The sequence below is a fragment of the Pelodiscus sinensis genome, chromosome 26 (genome assembly GCF_052426305.1).
Source record: "Pelodiscus sinensis isolate ZL-2025 chromosome 26, ASM5242630v1, whole genome shotgun sequence".
NCBI lineage: Eukaryota > Metazoa > Chordata > Testudines > Trionychidae > Pelodiscus > Pelodiscus sinensis.
The window spans coordinates 12681031-12694019 of record NC_143077.1 but is presented as its reverse complement, the minus strand read 5'-3'; positions in this window follow the sequence as shown (position 1 = coordinate 12694019).

Here is a 12989-nt window from a genome sequence, read left to right as displayed (position 1 = left end):
GCAATCACTGTGCATCTCCCTTTTTCCTTGAAGGAGGGGGCTGACCTTATGGGCTTTCTTGGTTAAAATTTTTATACAGCGTAAGACAGATTTATTTGGGGGTTTGGTCCTCTGTGGGGATATTCCTGGGTGCTGTCAATGGTCTTATAACTGAGCTCTCCCAGACCTGAGCTGGCTCAGCATCTGCTTGCCTTGCTGGGGGACTGTTACCCTAATTCTGTGCCTTGGCTAGGGGTGACCAGAGCTTCTGGCCAAGTGGATAGGGTATGGGGTGCCCCAAAAGGCAGATAGACAGGCTCAGTGGCATGACCAGCACACTGGTTGACAATACGAAGGACATGCCCATCACAACCCATAGATTCCAAAGCACTTTCCAAAAGAAAATTTGAGTATAATTATCCACATTTTACAAACAGGCAAACAGAGAGGAGAAGTGACTGCCGACAATCACCTCGCAGCTCTGTGAGGAGAACCCAGATGTCGTGGCTTTTAAGTTAGGATCCTCGGTGCTGTGCTAACACAGCTAACCAACCTCTAGAACAGTGGTTCCCAAACTTTTTGGCAGCATGCTCCCTTTTTGATTTTTGAGAAAGCCTCACGCTCCCCTCCCCCAATAGCAGCAAAACTTTTTGAGCCAAAAAAAAAAAGGAACTGACCAAAAAACAAAAATAGCAGCAAAACTGGAGGGGGGGGGGACGACCTTGATTGCCTCGTGCCCCCCCCCCCTGGAATTTCTTCACGCCCCCCCAGCGGGGCACACACCCCCATTTGGGAATCCATGCTCTAGAAGCATATTAGCAGATGGACATTGTTTCATTCCCCTCATTGCTTCATTCATGCCTCAGTCATGAACAGTGCCAGGAGCTGTCCATTTGAGGATACTTTGGACTCCTGCTGGGAAATAACCCTTTGTGCGTATCTAGCACCTTTTCATCTGAGGCAATTGGCAATTTTCCCATCACGCCTTTCAGGTGGGTGAATATTATGTTACCCAGTTTATAAATGGATAAACAATGATGGAGTTGGGACTATTGTAGAGGTACTAACAAAGAAGTCCTGACTGCTACTTCCTTGCATTGTGTAACCCACAGACTAAATTCCCTTTCTAAGAGTAAAGGAGATGACCTGAGCTTCTTTTTTGAACAGCACTTCCCCTACAACGACTTTGGAAAGTCTCCTGCCTTGCTCACGTATGCAAATGCTGCACTGCATTTATTATGGCTCTCCTAGAAACCATCAGGCTGTCAGGATGACAGCTTCCTATTCGGATTTCAATCATTGTGCTATTTTAATGTTCCACGCACATTTTATTTCTGGTTTGCTCTTCTTTGCACTTGGTTGCGCAGAAGTAATTAGAATATTACAGAGCCTGCTTTGCAGATTTCCTTGTTCTTCCCTCTTCTCCAGTCTTCGGGTCTTCCAATACACTACTGTGTGATTCATCTGCCACAGTATAGCTGTGATTCAGTCTGACAGCCGGCCCCTGCTCTGTTTAAGTGAGCTATTCTCAGAACATCACCCCAGCAATAATCAATATCAGAGGCAACTGGAGTTACAATCATTCTGAGCTGAATCCTGCACCACTCTTCAGGGGGAATTTTGCCTAAGAACTACAGGATCACGCCCCTTTGTCAATATCTATCACTCAGGTCTTGAAGTGTTTTAATAATTTAGCAGAGCAGTCTGGATTTAGCATCCCTCAAAATAAACCTCTTTGATGTAAAAGCTGGCTTGCAAACCTCGCCAGCAACAGACCCCAGCACACGTGCTGAACCAGGCACTCAACACCTGTACTCGACACGTCACAACCCAAGCCACAAAAAACACACCCACGCCAAACATGCAGGTATATAGTGCTAATTACCCAGCTGCTCGTGCATTTTTACCAACCATCATGATATTATTCTGAGTCTCACAATCTATGGTACTATGCTCCTGGAGTCATGGGATTAGGTCAGGCTCTGGGCTTGCATTAGAACAAAAATTCTAGCCTTTGTAATTGCAGAGAAAAACTGAACAGGAAAAGCTACCGGTGCCCCTAAAATGTTAGAAATCAGAAAGCAAATAAAAAGAATCCCCAGTTGTTAAAAGTCATTATGTTTAAGCCAGTGTCACTATATGCTACACTGAGTGGAACAGAGAGCAAGACACCAAGGCTGTGTCTACACTGGCATGATTTTGTGCAAATACTTTTAACGGAAATTTTTTTCCGTTAAAAGTATTTGCGCAAGAGAGCGTCTATACTGGCATGTGCCTTTGCTCAAAAGATTTGCTTTTGCACAAAAGCATCTGTGCCAGTATAGATGCTCTCCTGTGCAAGAAAGCTCCAATGGCCATTTTAGCCATCGGGCTTTCTTGCACAAGAAATTAACATTCCTGTCTACACTGGCCTCTTGCGCAAGAATACTTGCACAAGAGGGCTTATCCCTGAGCACGAGCATCAGAGTATTTGCGCAAGAAGCATTGATTTTTGTACATTACAACATCAGTGTTCTTGCGCAAATAGTCACGGCCAGTGTAGACAGGCGGCAAGATTTTGCGCAAAAGCAGCTGCTTTTGCGCAAAATCTTGCCAATGTAGACACAGCCCAAGTGGCAGGGAAGTGCCTTGCTTAAGGCCACTAGGAGAGTATAGCCAGGCCAATTGACTCCCATGCACCTGAAGGTCACACTACAAAGTAGCCTGCCTTTGTTTCCCCTCTGGGACTGTTAAAGAAACTAAGGCTGTGTCTACACTGGGGTAGTTTGGCGAGAAAAGTGCTGTTGACAAGCAAAAGTCAGTAAAAGTGAAAACCAGTTAAACTGGTTTTTCTGCCTCCCTTTGTCGACATTTTATGGCCACATCGCTGGCTCCCCTGTTGACTGATAGAGCAAAGCAATGTGGATGTGGGTAATCATCCCGCACTGCAGTGTTGTGGGAAGGCAGAGCTGATCTCTGCACTTCTTGGGACTCTGGGAGCATCAGCATCAGTAGCTTTGTGAGCTCTCTGTGCCGAGGATTGTCAAAGAAGCACCGCAGTCTCTCCAGCCCTCCCCCTGCAGCAGCAGTCTGCCTGCCACTGTGTTCCTAACAGGGCAGAAAAGGAGCGTTCCAAAGATTTGCTCTTTGTTTGTTCCCCAAATGGAGCAGCTCACTCAACTTCCAGATGCTTCCCAGAGCTTTGAAAGGAGAGGGGCACATGCCTGCAGAGCAGAAGAGATCACAAAACACTGAGCACAGCCATCAGGGCAGGCATTGTGGGATACTGGAAGCCAGTTCTCTTGACAAAACAAACAACAGAGTCCACACTGGCTCTTTTCGACAGGAAATAGAGGGGAAAAGACAAAAGCCCCTCACAGAGATGCACATTTTTTGTCAGGAAAAACAGCCACACGTCGGGACATTTGTCGCACTGTAATGTGGATTCTCTGAGGTTTTATGTTGTTCAAAGGCAGTTTTTCTCGACAGAATGTGCCAGTGTAGACAGGGCCTAAACTGCACACACGCACCCCAAACTTTTGTCCATTCCTATCCCTTCTCAGCTTGTGCTTTATTAAATTAACAAAAGATTCAAAACAAAGTTTTCAAGTGCATCCCCCAAAAAGTCCACACACAAAATAAAGATGTTGTGTCCCCTTCCCAGGTGTTCCTGCCTGGGGCCTTTACTACTTTGTCAAGCCATTCCCAGTCTGGCATCCAAAGTCTTAACTTCCAGGACTCTCCACTAGAGCCTGCTTGCTCCCAGATGTCTCTAGTGCCTGAATATGGATTTCTCTCTCCTTCCCTCCATTGCAGCCACCTTGTTGCAGAGAGACAGTAACAGAGTGGGGAATAGGGCTTGGCCATCGTGACTTCCAGTCCCAGTGTTCTCTGCCTCCCTGGTAGTAAGATCTTATATTTTTCTGTTTGCAGGAACGCACAGGAGCAGACTGCTCAGAGCAATAAATAGACCAAGGGTAGGCAAACTACGGCCTGTGGGCTGCATGCGGACCGTCAGTGTTCCATGCGTGGCTCCTGAGGCATTATGTTCACTGCTACCCACACACAGGGTTGCCAGATTCCGCTGGTTTCAGTCTGCATCGGTTTTTTCCTACCACTATTACTAAAGTGACACGCATCCCAAGCCAGGGCACGGGAAGTGAGGTGCGGGCTGTTTGCACACAATGTTGCGTGTGAAAGCCGTGTGCTCCCTCTGCATCCAATCAGAGCACTGCTACGGTTCAGTCGGTACAACCTACACATTCTAGATACGCAAATGCAGCGAGCAAACTGTTCTGTCCCGGGAAACTGTCTTGCGTCCCACCGAGATGAAGGAGGGCCACTCATGCGGCCCGCTCCCTGGCCTACGTTGCTCATCACTGAGAGACACGATACAGACAGTTAGAAAAACAGACCTGAGAGCAATTTTGCAACCCTTCATACGTACAACCTACCATGTACTCTCCAACAGCCGGAACAGAAACAAGGTACATTCCTCCCCTGCCCATTGTTGTTCCCATGTCCTACTACTGCGCACCCCCCCACATGAGTGACACATTCATACACACCAGAGATGGGGTCGTGCCATAGGATCAGGGCTTCCCTGAAATGTTTGAGGGTGTCGTGGTCAGATCTCGGTTCATACATCCCTCCCCTCTCCTGCTGCATCCTTGTCTCTCCCGTCACTCTCTGGTGTTCATGTTCCAGGCAGGATATTTTCCAGGCTAGTTTGAGCCCTGATTTGTTCCAAACAGATTGTATTTTGGAGACTAGGTATTTGGAGAGAACACGTTTAATCTGCTTTCAGCGCTCCATGATTCAGCAATAGCCTGCCAGCTGTTGCTGCTGCACTGATCCATCCACATTGCCTCTGCTTCCCCCAGCACACCCTGTGTCACCCTCATCACCCATTTAACTTCTGGGCTAAAGAGATCCAGCATCGGTGCTTCTGTGCTTCAGAGTCTGCCATCCACTCTGTGATGCCCGTGGGGCTGGAGCTGGCATGAGGCATCCTGCCTCATTCAGCAGTCTGCAGCTATATGTTGCCAAAGTGAGCTCAAGCCCCCAAGGAATTAGAGGTAAAGCTTTTGGAACTGGGTGGATTTTGTCTCTATGTGTGCACATGAAGGAGTGGGGGGGGGGGGGGGGGCATTGAGCATAGCAGCATCAGACAAATCTTGTTTTCCTTCCTTCCTTCCTTCCTTCCTTCCTTCCTTCCTTCAGAGAGAGGGGGAGCAAAAAGGAAGCAGTGTTGTCTACTGGTTAGAGCTGGAAGCTGGGTGTCAGGAGACCTAGTTCTAGCTGTGCCACTGACTTGTATTTAACCTTGGGCATGCCACTTAATCTCAGTTATATCATGTGTAAACTGGGAAAAACAGTACTTCCCCACTCCTATCAGGGTTGTGGGCATGGTACCCCCTATTTCCTTTGCCCCTCATGGGCTCCCCAGCCACTGCACCCCATTGCAACTAATCCCTGCACCTCCCTCCTGCACCCACCCTGGGGAACTGACTTGGATGCACCAAGCGCCTGGCATTGCTGCTGCTCAGGGCCAGCTGTGGATACGGAGGCCCTCTGGGAGCTGGGGGAAGAAGAAGGGGACCTCTGGGAATGGGAAAGGGGGCTGGGAACTTTGGGCACAAGATCAGGCTCCCCTAAGATTTACTGATCTCTTTGCCCTTCACTGAATTCCTAGTATTTGCCCATCCCCACCCAACATGGAAGAGGCCAGCAACTTCAAGCTCCCATAGGCTGGCCGAGACAGCACAGTCATCTTTCATTGGGAGGCCTGGCTGTCATTCAGATGCCTACCCACAAAGGAACATGCAGGATTGGGGCAGGGGGAGAAGAGCCAGCTCTCAGTGGCTAAGCAGAGGCGGGACTAGGGGGCTGGGACACCATGTGGGGTGGTGGCAGGGGGCCTTGCGTTGTCAACTTTCTAATTCCAGAAAACCAAACACGTGTGCTCCACACACTGCCCTGCCCACAGACGAGACCCCACTCACTCCATTTCCCCCTCGCCATCGCTTGCTGTCCCCCACCCCTTTCTCACGGGTTCATTTGCACTGCACGGCCCAAACAGGCAGCTCTGGTCTTTGCACAGGTGCATTATGGGAAGTTCAGGTTTGATTTGTTATAGGACACTAGAGCTGGCAGTCGAAAAAAGTAATTTAGAAAAACCCCGAAATTTCACAAAGGTTTTCATGATTCCCTCCCTCTTCCCATATCACAGGCCTCCTGTATGGCACAGTAGTGAGTTGGGAACCAAAGCACATTTAGGAAAGGCCTCTGATCTTCCCTAGAAGACACAAAGAGATGGAAAAATCACCGTTTCCCTTGGTAGTTAGGAGGAAATGATGCAGCGAGGGGAGGGGCCTAGACCCCAAGGCCACACGCATGAGTCTATATCACAACACTCATACACACAGCACTGCACTGAGGCTGGACACCAGGGGTCCCCAACATGTCTATGCCCAAGATCACTTTGGCAATTGAAGCGGAACTCAAAATCTCCCCTTGTCCCCTTCCCCCATGCCCTGCCCTTTCCCCAAAGTCCTGCTTTGCTCACTCCATCTCCCGCTCTCCATCGCTTGCACTCCCCTACCCTCACTCACTTTTACTGGTCTGCAGGGCTTTGGGGTTCAGGAGTGGGTATGGGGTGCTGACTCTGGGGGGGGGGGGGTCACAGCTGGAGCAGGTGCAGGGGGAGCCCAGGGTGCAGGAAGGAATATGTAGCCTGGGAGGGGTGGAGTAGGGGACTGAGGTGCTGATGGTGTTCAGGGTACAGAAGGGGATATGGAGTGCTGGCTCTAAGAAGGGGCTCAAGGGTTGGGGTGGGGTTTTGGGGTGTGAGCTCTGGGAGCAGGCTCAGAGCTAGGGCTTGGGGTGTGGGTGATGATTCTGGGAGGGGGTGTAAAGCTAGGGCAGGGACTTGGGATTCAGGAGTGGGTATCGGGTGCTGGCTCTGGGATGGGGCTCAAGTTGGGTGCTGGGTCTGGAGGGTGGGTTGGGAGGATCAGGGTGCAGGAGGAGGTGCTGGTTCTGGGAAGGTGGTCAGAGTTGAGCACCTTTGCTGCTCTTTTCTTTCCCCATTTGTGTGTGTTTGTGTAAGGGAACTGTTAGCCCCTTACTAAAATTCTGTGAAGTTTTTGGTTCGCCAGCTCCTAGTATCAAAAGGGGAAGGGTCCATGAGACTGACAGTCCCCAGAGACAATGGAAAGCAGCCAACATTCCAGCTCGGCCTGATTGACAGGTTGGACAGGCCAGTGAGGAAAGTGAGAGGCCAGGCCCCGTCCTCCCTGTGAGCTGGGATTGTTCTGGGTCTCTCTGAGCAAGGAGAGAGCTGAGAGACAGCTAAGAGGAGCAAGCTGTGTGGAGAGGCAGTCTTGCAGCAACAGAGCCAGGCACACAGTCTATGGAGCGCAGACCCTGTGTTGAGCAGGAGACTGGCAGTGCTCAGAGAGCCAAAAGGAACAGAGAAGCAGCGCAAGGAGCTGGAGACTGGCAAAGCAGCACAGCCTGCAGCTGGGTGTGGTGAGCAGCTGGGACCAGCGAAGTGCGGGGAGAGGCTCTGGGCAGGGAGATATCACCAGCCAAGAGGCCCAGCAGGCCAGACTGGGAGAGGGGTCTGGCCACTTAGAGCTTGAGGCTGTGTGGTCACTGCCAGAGCAGGCGTGTCCAGCCTGCAGCCCCCCTGCAGCACATCCAGGGCCTCTAAGGGGCCTATAAGGAGGAGACTGTGGACTGTCCTTACACTCTGCAGACTGCTGTTTTGATGTCCCTGTGCTGCAGAGCAGGGCTGTGTGTTCTCATTTAACCATTCTCATTGTTTCTTATTCTTTTCTCTTTAATCAGTTGATGTTTAATAAATTGTATTTGCTTTGAACCTTATGAAATGATCACTGGGCCAAGAAAGCATGCAGTGTGCAGAGAGCACCCCGGAGTGGGGACACCCTAACTCCTGCCCCTAGTGACTACAAGGTTGGGGATTAAGCCCCAGGAAACCTGGGCCCAGCCTTGTTGGGGTTTCGAGGACTCTGCTACTCAGGAGAGTGGAGGGGGAGCCCTCAGGATCAGGGAAGCCGTGGGGTAAAGGAAGTGGGAGCGGGGACTCAGATCCTTTCGCTGGTCCATTTCACCAGGGTGGTATAGAAGCCAGGAAAGTTCCCCCAATAGCGGGACCATTCCCCCGCTTACGTTTGCCTTGTCTTGCTCCTGGGAAATGAGATTGGACTTCAACAAGAAACACAACAATCACTGCTCCAGCCCATCTTGGCAGATTCCTTCTGTCGTCTCCAAAAGGACAGCTGCCTCTATCTTCAGGATCATCAATGAGACTGGCACACAAGGGACTTTCCTTCTGAAAACTCTCTCCATCAAAAGGGAAAGGGAACAAGGGATGCTGTTAAAATAAAAATCTCGTTGAAACTCAGCATTTCTATTGTTTTAACTCGTTCTCTTTCTTTCTCTCTCTCTCTCTCTCTATTTGGATAAAACATGAACAAAGATTTAAAAAGTGTGTTTGCCATGGCACGAAGCTGGCTGAGATGTTATACAGGCAGTCCCCGGGTTACATGGATCCGACTTACATCGGATCCCTACTTACAAATGGGGTGAGGCAACCCCACACTAGCTGCTTCCCCCCAGCAGACCAGGGAGACGGAAGCTAGCGCCTCCCCCCCCCCGCCCCAGGAGACCAGGGAGACGCGGAGCGGCTTTTCTCAGCAGAGACCTCAGCTTGAGAATAAAGGACTGAGGGAAGTGAGATGTGGGAGAATAAAACTGAGCTCTGGAGAAATGTTTGGCTAGAGTTTCCCCTACAATATGTACCAGTTCCGACTTACATACAAATTCAACTTAAGAACAAACCTACAGTCCCTATCTTGTACGTAACCCGGGGACTGCCTGTATACCAAACCAAACACCTTGTTTAACTTGCCTAATGCTGGACAGTGACAGCATCAGGTTAATACCTTTGACTCTCTCTGAGTCCCTTGAGTCTATTGAAAGTCATAAAATCATAGAACTGGAAAGGCCTTCAAGAGTTCATCAAGTCCAGTCTCCTGCCAAGCACTGTCTATTTCATCCCTGACAAGTGTTTGTCTCACCTGCTCTTAAATATCTCCAGGGGGCAATTTATTCCACTGCTTAACCACCCTGGCTATGTCTACACTGGTGGCTTCTTGCACAAGAACTCTTTTGTGGAAGAGTTCTTGTGCAAAAAAATCTTCCACAAGAGCGTGTCCACACTGCCATGTGCTTTTGTGCAAGAGGTGTGCTTTTGCGCAAGAGCATGCATGGCAGTGTGGACGCGCTCTTGCGCAAGAAAGCTCTGATGGCCATTTTAACCAGAGGGGCTTCTTGTGCAAGAAATTCATGTTGCCTGTCTACACTGCCCTCTTGTGGAAGAGCTCTTGCGCAAAAGGGCTTATTCCTCGCAGGGAGAGGAATAACTCTTCCGGAAGCAGCCCTGTTTTACAATGCTAGACTGTACATTTACTTGCACAAGAACGCTCGTGTAGTGTAGACAGCAGGCAAGTTTTTGTGCAAGAACAGCTGTTCTTGCACAAGAAGCTGCCAGTGTAGACATAGCTCCTGACAGCTTGCACATTTTCCCTAAACCTCCCTTGCTGCAACGTAAGCCCATTGTTTCTTGTCCTATCATCAGAGACCAAGGAGAACAATTTTCTCCCTCCCTCCTTTTAGGCACTTGAAAGCTGCTATCATGTCCCCTCGCAGTCTTCTCTTTTCCAAACTAAACAAACTCAAGCCTTTCAGTCTTTCCTTAGAGCTCATGTTTTCTAGACCTTTCATCATTTTTGCTGCTCTTCTCTGTTCCTTCTTCTCATCTTCACATCTTTCCTGAAATGTGGTGCCCAGAACTGGACACAATACTGCAGCTGAGGCCTAATCAGCACAGAGTAGAGTGGAAGTATCACTTCTCATGTCTTGCTGTGATGAGGCTAAGTGTTCCCACACTGAGCAGGAAGGGGTTAAACCAGCCCTGGGGACTGAGAAGGCCACACCCTGAGGCTCTGTCTATACTGGCGGCTTCTTGCGCAAGAACATCTTGCGCAAGGGTTCTTGTGCAAGAAGTCTTGCGCAAGAACACGTCCACACTGCCATGTGCGAGCTGTGCTTTTGCGCAAGAGCGCCGTGCGAGAAAGCTCTGAGGGCCATTTTAGCCATAGGGTTTTCTTGTGCAAGAAATCCCTGCCGAGCATCCACACTGCCCTCTTGTGCAAGAGCTCCTGCACAAGAGAGCTTACACCTGTTAAAAAAGAGTGCAGCTCTTGCACAAGAAGCCCTCCCTTGCACTCGGTACTGTAAATTTCCTTGCACAAGAGCAGGCGGGCAGTGTGAACGCTCTGTGGATTCTTGCGCAAGAATGACCATACTTGTGTAAGAAGCCGCAAGTGTAGATATAGCCTTATGGGGCATGCTCCAGCTGCACTGCTATAAAAGGGAGCAGCTTAGCTCAGTTAGGGCTGGTGGGGGAGGTTGTGCTGTGCCAGCTACAGGCAAGCCCCAGAGATGACCCAAATTCTGAGGTGTTACCCAGGGGTGGCCTGTGCACCTAGGCAAACTAGGCAGTTGCCTAGGGTGCTGCAGCCCCAGGCACCCGATGATGATGTCACGGGGCACTGGGGCACTCTGTGATTACTTCATGGCTATTGACGGCCGTGGAGGTGGGGGCATAGATCGCGCCTTCCGCCTGCACCAAGTGCTGCAGCTGGCCTCGGGCCGCTCCTGGCGTTACCATGCAAGCTGGAGGCCAGATGTGCCTAGAGACATCATGGGTTCCATACTGAGGAGGGGATCTGGAGATCCATTAGTGAGAAGAGACACCAGATGCAGCCCAGGAGTGGTGATGGCTACAAGGTGAGTGAGCTTGTGCTGGAGAGTCAGTGTGTTGTGGTTGGAGCTTTCTCTGCTGACTCAGTGGCTATAGAAAGCCACTAACTGAGCCCTGTGCTAGGGTCCAGTGGAGTGGGAGGGCTTGGACCTGCTGCTGGGGGATATAAACCTTTCCCCTGTCTACCATCCCTTAATAGAATCTGACCATTGAGTTGCCTTGGGACTGTTGAACTGTGCTGCCCTAGGGGCAAGTTAGTCTCTGACCCTTGGGTCCCCTGCCATGGGGACTAAGGGGAGGGAGTAGAGAAACTTTTGTAGGTGAGATTAGAGACACTGGCTGGGGAACCAAAGTGGCGAATACGAGCATGATGGGGTGAGGTGGACACCCACACCCAGGCCCTGAATGGGGTCTTCTCCCTAGTAGTCTGATGCTTGCTTACAACACCTGTTAATGCATCCCATGGTGATATTTGCCTTTTTCTCAACAGTGTCACATGGTTGTCACATATTTAACTTGTGGTCCACTATGACCCCTAGCTCCCTTTCTGTAGTGCTCCTTCTTAGGCAGTCCCTTCCCATTTTGTATGCGTGAAACTGATTTGTGTGTCTGAAACTGATCAGAGGCAGCAGGGTGGGGGCGGGGGGAGAGCAGGTGGGATGCCAGAGCAGCCTCTGTCCATGGGGGAGTCAGCAGTGCCTCTCTCTCCCCCCACCGACAGAGGCTGCTGCTGACTTGCACTGCTGCCTCTGTACCAGAGGCAGCAGTGTGGGGCAGTAAGCAGGAGCCAATCTGTGTGGGGAGCTGATTTTAAAATCGATTCCCCTCCATAGAGCCATTTCACCTGCCACAGCAGCGCAGGGTAGGGGGCTCTTCGGGAGTGGTACTGGGAGTGCACTGGCTGCTGACCTTGCCCCCAGGGAGTATTTTAGTAACCGTGTAACCGATAAAATGTTTGCAGCTGCACGATAACAAAAATAAACTTCCCTAGTGAAAGTGACGCATAGGGTCAGAATCTCCTTTGGCTTATTACAGACCTCAGGTTCCTGCATTTCCTACACCACTAAACCTGTTTCCTAAATCACTGAGCTTCTAACCCATGTGTGCACTACCTCATATGTCAGTGCCACTTTCATCACTCAATGGCTGCGTCTAGACTGGCATGGTTTTCTGGAAATGCTTTTAACGGAAAAGTTTTCCATTAAAAGCATTATTGGAACAGAGCTTCTAGATTGGCACAGACGCTTTTCCACACTTTTTGCGGAAAAGCGTCCGTGCCAATCTAGACGTGCTTTTCTGCAAAAAAGCCCCGATGGCCATTTTCACGATTGGGGCTTTTTTGCGGAAAACAAATCTGAGCTGTCTACACTGGCCCTTTTGCGCAAAAGCTTTGCGCAAAAGGGACTTTTGCCTGAACAGGAACAGAATAGTATTTCTGTAAGAAGCACTGGTTTCTTATAGTTGGAAGTCAGTGCTTTTGCGGAAATTCAAGCGGCCAGTGTAGACAGCTGGCAAGTTTTTTCGGAAAAGCGGCTGATTTTCTGGAAAAACTGGCCAGTCTAGACACAGCCAATGTGAATGAGCCACCCCCCAGGTGACATAAGTTACACCTACCCAAGCGCCAGTGTTTGTTGGGGGTGAAGAGCGCTCTCCTATCAGCTTCCAGTGGCTACACTAAAGAGTATCAGAGGGGTAGCCATGTTAGTCTGAATCTGCATAAACAATGAGAAGTCCTGCAGCACCTAATAGACTAACAGATTTATTGGAGCATAAGCTTTTGTGGGAAAAGACCCACTTTGTCAGATGCATGTAGTGGAAATTCCAGAGGCAGGTTATAACATACAGGCATATGAAAAGAGTTCCAGTCAAGAGTAAGGCTGAAGATAACAAGGTCAATTCAATCAGGGAGGATGAGGCCCCCTTCTAGCAGCTGATGTGGAGGTGTGAGCACCAAGAGAGGAGAAACTGCTTTTGTATTTTGTATTTGTATTTTAAGGCACTCATCATGCTCATTTCGGATACTCTGCTGGCTGCTGTCCATCATTAAAGATTTCCCTGAATACAGGTCACAGATGGCAAAGATCACAAAATATATGCTCTCTGATTAGAGAATCTTTATTTGGGTGTGCTCTGACTGATGTAAAGTGTGCACAGATACCATAGCAATGAGTGCCTT